Source organism: Saccopteryx leptura, unplaced genomic scaffold (genome assembly GCF_036850995.1).
Source record: "Saccopteryx leptura isolate mSacLep1 unplaced genomic scaffold, mSacLep1_pri_phased_curated manual_scaffold_47, whole genome shotgun sequence".
Taxonomy (NCBI): domain Eukaryota; kingdom Metazoa; phylum Chordata; class Mammalia; order Chiroptera; family Emballonuridae; genus Saccopteryx; species Saccopteryx leptura.
In genome coordinates, this window is record NW_027095729.1 from 322405 (window position 1) to 330205 (window position 7801).

General features: G+C 46.9%; 1 pseudogene; it reads left to right on the plus strand.

Annotated features, from left to right (window-relative positions):
* Positions 1–3852: 3852 nt before the first annotated feature.
* Positions 3853–6501, plus strand: LOC136387021 (disintegrin and metalloproteinase domain-containing protein 29-like; annotated as a pseudogene).
* The last annotated feature ends 1300 nt before the right edge of the window (positions 6502–7801 follow it).

Genomic DNA, 7801 nt, shown 5'->3' on the forward strand with positions numbered 1-7801 from the left:
GGTGTTATGCCAGTTTTTAACAGCAGTGGGAGTTGTTAAGATCTTAGTGTGTGGACCTGTACACATGAAAGTCAGTCCTTGGGTGATATAATGCTGGACACACATTTTGGACAGTCTTTGAACATTTTTCTGAGTAACCTGTAAATCCTGCAAGTACTTATGGAAAGGGTGTTTACATTTCTACACTTTGCAATGAGAGTTTAAGTCCTATTGACCACTGCTTCTAGCTGGAATTAGCAACAGATCCCAGCCTACAATAGGCATGGGGCATTGAGATAAGAGGAATAAAAGGACCTTCATGGTGAGGAAGTTAAGAAGGGTGGTGGTGAGTCTCCTTGAGGAAGGCAGAGAGGGGCTGCAGAGGAATAGTTTATCTACATATTTTAAGAGAGTACTGGTTTTGAGATTGCATGCTGCTAAATCCTGAGCTAGTGCCTGCCGAAACAGGTGTGGGCTGTTTCTGATCCCCTGGGGTAAAATAGTCCATGTAAGTTGCTGGGCTGCATTAGTGTCTGGGTAAAGGCAAACAGAAATTAAGTGTCAGGGTGTAGAGGAATGGTAAAGAAGGCATTCTTGAGGTCTAGGACCATGAAGTGAGTGGTGTTTGAGAAAATGTGTGACAGTAATTTGTAGAGATTAGGGACTACTGGATGGAGAGAAATTACTGCCTCATTGATTAGGTGTAAGGCTTGTACGAGGTGATAAGCTCCTGAAGGTTTTTGAACAGGAAAGATGGGGGTATTGCAGGGAGATTCCATGGGGATGAGTAAACCTGGTTTATGAGGTGGGTAATTACTGGTTTAAGGCCTTAGAAATAGACACAGTTACACATTAAACAAAGACTTTACATAAATGTTATGAATTAAGGAATTTAAATGAGCGTGCTTTACTTGTTTCAATTCAAATTATACTAGAGATATTTTCTGACAGAAAGAGACAAGATGGATTACTTACTCATATAGCTTAATATAATTCTGCTTTTTAAGTTTTTTAAGATGGCAGGAAGCTGCCAGCATAGAGCGGAAGAAGAGAGAAGGCTGATGGATGGACAGTGTGAGCAGCTGGATGGAAAGAAGGAGGGTCAGAATCTGCAGGAGGAGAGAAGGAGGTTAAAGTATTGGTGTGGCGCCATGTGGTTAGAGGAGTCAAAAAGCTTTGGAGCTCTGAAGAGAGGGGCGAGGACGAGGGGGAGAAGGGAATAGCTGTAGCCTGTGAGGAGGGGGGTTGGGGTGAGGAGAAGAAAGGCAGAGCCTGCTGTTTGTAAGGATGGAGGAGGGATTTAAGAACACAGTGGAGAAGGGAGGGGCCCCAGCCAGCAGGGGAGGAGAAAGAGAGACTGGTATTTGCATTTGAATGAGAAAACAGGATCCTGCAAAGGGGAGGGGTCTTATGGAGGGAAGAGACTCAAGTGGAAGAGATTTGCAGAGGGACCAGAGAGGAGTCCTGAGAAAGGGGTGCCCCAGGGGTCAGGCAAGAAGAGGAGAGAGTTGGGAATCCGTGGAGAAGGAAAGGTCACGAGCAGAGGTTTTAGGTGAGGTTTCTTTGGCCAAAACGGCCTGTGTGTAGAACAAGCAGTACAGAAATTAACAACAGGAGCCAAGGGAGAAAAGAGGTCTGCACATAAGGAATCTCTGATGCCCTCCCTGTCCAGTGGCAAAAGTTGTCAAGATTTCTTAGGATATTGTAATAGTAGTAGAAAGAAACCTGGCTAGTGCCTAGACTTTCAAGAAAGTTTATAGAAGCTAGTTGCTCGGAGTAGAAACTTCCCCAAACTGTGACCCCAGAGAGTAGAGTGAGCATCCCGAAGGAGTAGAGGAGTAGTCTCTGAGGCCTGAGATCGGAAGGAGCTCATGTTCCAAGGGGAGTCTGGCTAGACGGTTTGGACTGGGAGGAGCCCACAATACAGGAGACTGGTGAGAGAAGGGGGCATCCCCGCCCCCTTCTGAGAGGAGAAAATCTAAGTACAAAGAGAATCTCAGACAAGAGGTCGTCACCCCAAGGCCGAGATCCCTGGACAAGGTAACACAATCAAAGACATTCACAAATCTTTTAGAGTATAGCTCCCCTCCTTAGGAGAGAGGCCTGGCTAGGTGCGCCTAGACTTTTATAGAAGTCCATAAAGGAGTAGATATGGGGTCCGAAATCAAAACCATCCGACCAGGAAGGGGTGTTTTTGGAGAGAAATTTAGAGGTCAACCAGGGAGGAGAGTGGCAAAACTCCTTACCTCCTGGTCCAGCAGGAGTTCAGGACAGGGTTAGACTGCCAGCCAATCAACCCTGTCCTGGGTTTTGGCACCAAACGTTGGAATCCATGGGAGTCCAAAAAGACCAGAGTAAATAGGCTTTATTGAAAGGAAGAAAGTTACCCTGCCGGGCACTTCTCTGGGAGAAGGACACCGGATAAAGACTATGAGGTGAATTTTATAGTGTTTGGGAGAGCCTGAGGGGGTACTGAGTCAAAAGTTCTGGTATGTTCCCTTTTATGGTTCTAGGATTTCAGCTTTCTGGAATGCTCCTTCTTGAGAGGTTGATCAAGTTTCTGGAACTCTTCTGCCTCAGGGGAGATTATCCAGTAAGTAAGGGTGAGGTCAGGCAGCCAGGTGGGACAACAAAAGGGCACTTGGAGTTGTGGTAAAATTCATATATCGATCAGTTTCTACACTATAAAGTGAGGCAGACCGGGAGCTTGCTCTCTCTCAGTTCCTGAAATTTGTATTAGAGAGGAGAGCAGAGTAAGGCCATGTGAAGGAGGCCAGGAGAAGAAGCCAAGATGGTGGAGTGCTGAAGGAGAAGCCAGTTTGTGCAGAGTTTGTGCAGAGAGGAGATGGGGAACAGAGGTGAATGAGACTGGTGAGGTTAGAAACCTTTGATTCTAGAAAAGTCTGAAAAGTAAGTGGCTTTGTGAGCACTGAATGAATGGTTTTTGGAGCCCAGTGTGTGTTTTTACTTTCCACCAGGGGCAAGCTAGGATGAAAGCTAATGGCCCACCAGTTCTTGGCTCCATTGTTTCATTACCATCTGTCCAAATCCAATACGAACCTGCATAGGCTGGGTGGCTATGATGGTGACAGTGAATACTGGCCATACACTGCTTATATACTCTTTGACCACATACAGGTTGGGGGGAGCATGACATCATGGCACAATCATTAATAAGCTTATAACATTGTGTAAGGGATCCATTAAAACATTAAAACTTTCAAGGTAATTCAATCAAAGACATTCACAAATCTTTTAGTGTATTATCTTCCCTCCTTTGCCTAGAAGTATGTTACTCCAGGGTTCCAGGAGGAGGAAGAGCCAAATCAGTGTAGGTTGGTATGTAAATTTTGTCTCTTATTGAAAAAGAAAGGAAGTTCTTCAGATACTCTTAATCTTTCAGAGAACTAAAAGCTAAATGACCCAGTTGTCCTTGTAAACTCAGGAGACCTTTCATATCCTTCTCCCTCCATTTTCCAAAGAAAGGACGGGACCAAAAGCCTGACTTTTCCTCTTTAAAATGGCGTTGCGAATACTAAGTTTTACAATCCTCTGGACCCTTAACACAGCACATGCACGTGAGGAAACTACCAAAGGCCAGGACAGATCCACATGGAGGGACCACAGGAACAGCCCAGGTTCACACTGGGCTGGAAATGTCTTCTGCTGTCACCAGCTGCAGTAAGAAAGCAATTGGATGGGACGCTGGAAAGTTTTTACTCTCTAAGCCCAAAAAAGACTCAAAGCAAAAGTCAGAAAGAGCAGTTAAGAGTTTGAAAACGTCTTAACTGCAAACCAAAATAAGACACGTGCAATTACAGAATTAAATAATTTCAACATCTGTGAAGACAAATTAACAAAGTCTAGCTCCACATGACAAAGAAGCAGGGAGATGGTTCCCGTAACAAGGAAGACAGCAACCCACGGAGAGTGGCCCAGGCGTCCCCGTGGGTGAGCGTTGGTGGAGAATGTAACTGTGCTGTAACGGAGACACGTTTTCAAATACAGAGGGAGATGGATGTGCTCTGTTTCCTTATCGTTCACTCCCCTGTGGGCATCACAGACACGTCCCCTCCTCCCTCAACCTGAGCAGCTCATGCCCAGCCCCACCCACAGCCACACCCTGTGACTATTACATATACCCCAGCTGACAGGCCCAGGGAGGTTCTATGTCACAATCTGCTTGTGGCCTGGTTATGGTGGTGGGGACCCGCCTTCACTGCAGACCCTGCCTTTCTCCATTCCTGTTGATGGTTGTCCCCAACAGGCATGAGTCTGCAGAGGACTCGGTCCCCCTGTGGCGGCCTCCTTGCTACCAGTGCTATGGGTGGTGTGGTTTCCAGTCCAGGGTGTCTCCAAGGGTCGACCATCATGGCGCTACATCTCCTCTGAGGTGGTGATTCCCCAGAAGCAAGTGCACCATGGCAAAGGTGGCCAGGTTCCTGGCTGGCTCTCCTACAGCCTGAGGTTCGGGGGACAGAGACACATTATCCGCCTGCAGCGCAAGAAAAAGTTTATGTCCAGAGATCTGCTGATGATGACTCAGGATGACCAGGGAGCCTTGCAGGTGGAAGTACCCTTTTGTCCCCCATGACTGATACTACCTTGGCTACCTGGAGGGGGTTCTTCTTTCCATGGTCCCGTGGACACATGCTATGGGGGCCTAGAAGGTAATTATGAAAGGTGGATGACCTTGCCTATGAAATCAACCCCTCAAGGACTCCCGAACCTTTGAACACCTGGTTTCCCAGATAGTGGCAGACACCAAGGCAATAGGACCCATGTACTCCTGGGGTACAAGGAAGAGAGGCACCCCCTGTTCTCTCCAGCCAATGCCAGTGCAGCCCCCAGGGTCAGTAGTAAGCTTTATTCATCACATAAAATGAATATAAAAGGCTGTGTAATAAGTTCTACCTCAATATATACTACTATTCCACAATGTGTCAAAGACTGCCCAGTATCTGATAAATATAGCTAGCATAGTTGATTCCATTCTTCAAGGTCTTGATATGAAATACTATGTCAGCGTAATGATCATTTATGATAGAGCAGATCCAACTGCAATTGAACAACTTTTCAGGTGCCAGGAAATGCCTTTCATACCTATTATGCAAAGAACATTTATAATATTTTTAAGCCACACTCATCCATGATTGTGATTAAGATCGGGCCCGAAGACATTACTTTTCAGCCTTCCCGTGTATGGACTGTGCACAGACCGTAATCTCATCATGGTTGGTCAACTAGGCAGACATTATTTATTGTTGTCTATTATAGCCACCCAACACATTGCAAGAAATTATGGTATCTATTATGATGAAGAAGATTGTGTTTGCCAAAGACGGACCACCTGCATCATGTATAGATACCCCAGTACTGACAGACGCCTTCAGTAACTGCCTCCTTTGTGCATGTTCAGCATATTTCTCCTAGCCAGGAAAGTTGCCTGTTCTAATCCTGACTTTATCTATCACAATAAAAGCCTGACATATGTTCGGTGTGGGAACTCTGTGGTGGATGAAGGTGAGCACTGTGACTGTGGATCCTTCAAGCAGTGTTATCACAACCCCTGCTGCAACGCTGACTGTACTTTACACCGGAAGCGTGTGTAACACAGGCAGATGCTGCACAAACTGCACCTACTCGCCTCAGGAGGAACACTCTGCCGACCAATCCAGAACATCTGTGACCTTCCAGAGTACTGCCTCGGGCACACCTTTATCAGCCTGAGCACTTTTATCTGCAAGATGGAACCCCCGTGCACTGAGGAAGGCTACTGCTTCCATGGGAACTGTACTGACCGCAACATGCATTGCAAGGAGATTTTATGGTGAAGGGCACGAACAGCTCCAGACGCCTGCTATGTGATCATAGAAGGGGCCACAGGCTTTGGACACTGTGGAACTCGTGTTCAATCCAAACCAGTAAATTGTGCTCAAGAAGACATTCAGTGTGGACCGCCTACAGTGCACCAATGTCACTCATCTGCCTAAGCTGCTAGAACATGTTGGATTCCATCGGTCCACTAGTGTGTTCGAGGGGTCCTTTGTGTTTTGGGAGTGGGGTCACCACGGTCGGGGACAGGAACAACTGATGTGGTGCTGTGGAGACCTGGTACCCCCCTGTGGGTGGTGGAAAATTCTGTCTGAATAATCAGTGCAGTGGTATTGTGGCTAGAATAAATTATGACTGCCCTCCAATAAATGCAATCTGAGGGGAGTTTGCAACAACAAAGGGCACTGTCATTTGCCGTGTAGGCTGGGACCCCACGATGCATAAACAAAGGAGCCGGAGGGAGTATGGACAGTGGAACCCCCTCCAAGAAGAATGCGGTCAGTAACGCAGAGTGACCTGTCAGTGCTGTATCTGAGAGTGGTCTTTGGTCGAATATACGCCCTCATAGCTTCACTCCTCATTGCAGTGGCCATGAACATGAGAACTGTCAGGACGACCACAGTCAGAGAAGTCACAGCTGAAGGACTAAAGAGCTATTCAGGCCTTGTGACATTTGTACAACTCTAGGCAACATAGAAGGACATCTGTAAGAAAACAAGCATCACCAGCTGGTAGACCCAAAACCCACATTCCTGGACATCACAGGGGTAACTGCTGTATACCCACAGGGCATTGAGAGGTGTGTGCGTTTTCACACCAGCTGTCTCTGAAAGGTCACTGGCCAGCACCCTCAAATAAAGCTTGAAAACCCAGATGATGGTGTCCTGTACTGTTTTGTAAGTCTTTAAGAGCCTAACTGAGATCGAGTCTCTGGTTTGCAGAGGAGACCTGGTCAGTAACTGGTCTTGACCTGTAGACACTTGTCCTAGGGATTAGTAAAGTTCTCACAGGGTCCTTTATGGCCAGTTCATGACAGTCTCCCACAATGCTGCTCTCGATCACAGAGGGTCACCTCAGTGTTACTGATCTCATCTTCTCTATTAAGACTGTGTTCAGGACAATGGTTGTGCTCCTCACAACCAAGCCTGCCAGTGTCACAGTGGTGAGGCTTTGGGGTGCAACTGAGACTGAGGGTCACAGTCTGCCTGCTGACACCTGTGATACCCCAGAGAGCAGATTCCATGGTGGAGGCTGTGGTCCAGGGACATTCGGTCAGAAAATGAGGTAGAAGTGGCCATCCCCTGGCCTTCAGAGGGGGCCTCCGTACGTTAGTTCCCCTTCTTCTTCACTGTGCCTTCAGAGAAGGTCCGAGGAAGTGCCCCTGGGTCGTGGTGCAGATCAGACACCGTCTCCACAATAGACCGTGGGCTGGAAAACCAGACCACCACTGCATCTAAAGACTTGCAATGAAATGTTTCATAAGGTAATGCTCAATTAATAAAATTTTATATTACCTCCATTCAATACAGGCACACCACTTGCATTTGAAAGCCAGTATTCCACAAATCAAGGACCTGGAATGTCCATGGTGGACAGAGATGCTGGTGGAGGTTAGGATATGCAGTTGTGAGACATGAATGTCTCTGTTCTGTCTACTCTGTTATCAGGGGCCTGAGACAATATCCTATTTTAATGCAGATGGACATCACAATGTGAGAGTCAGTAGGTCAGGTTTAACTATCATTGAATGCTACTGCCCTGTGGTCCAACGTGGCATCTGTCACTGTCCCCCTGCCCCATGCACACTCTCAATCCTCTAAGACTTTGTACCACAAGTGGGCTGGGGTGTTCTGTGTGGCTTGTTTGTTGGAAAAGTCCCAGACCAAGATCACAAAGGCACCATGACCCCTGATATTCTGCCCTTCAGCAGCAATTTAAATGATGCAATTTTTCTTTTCATGTTGAATGAGATATTGACAAATGAATA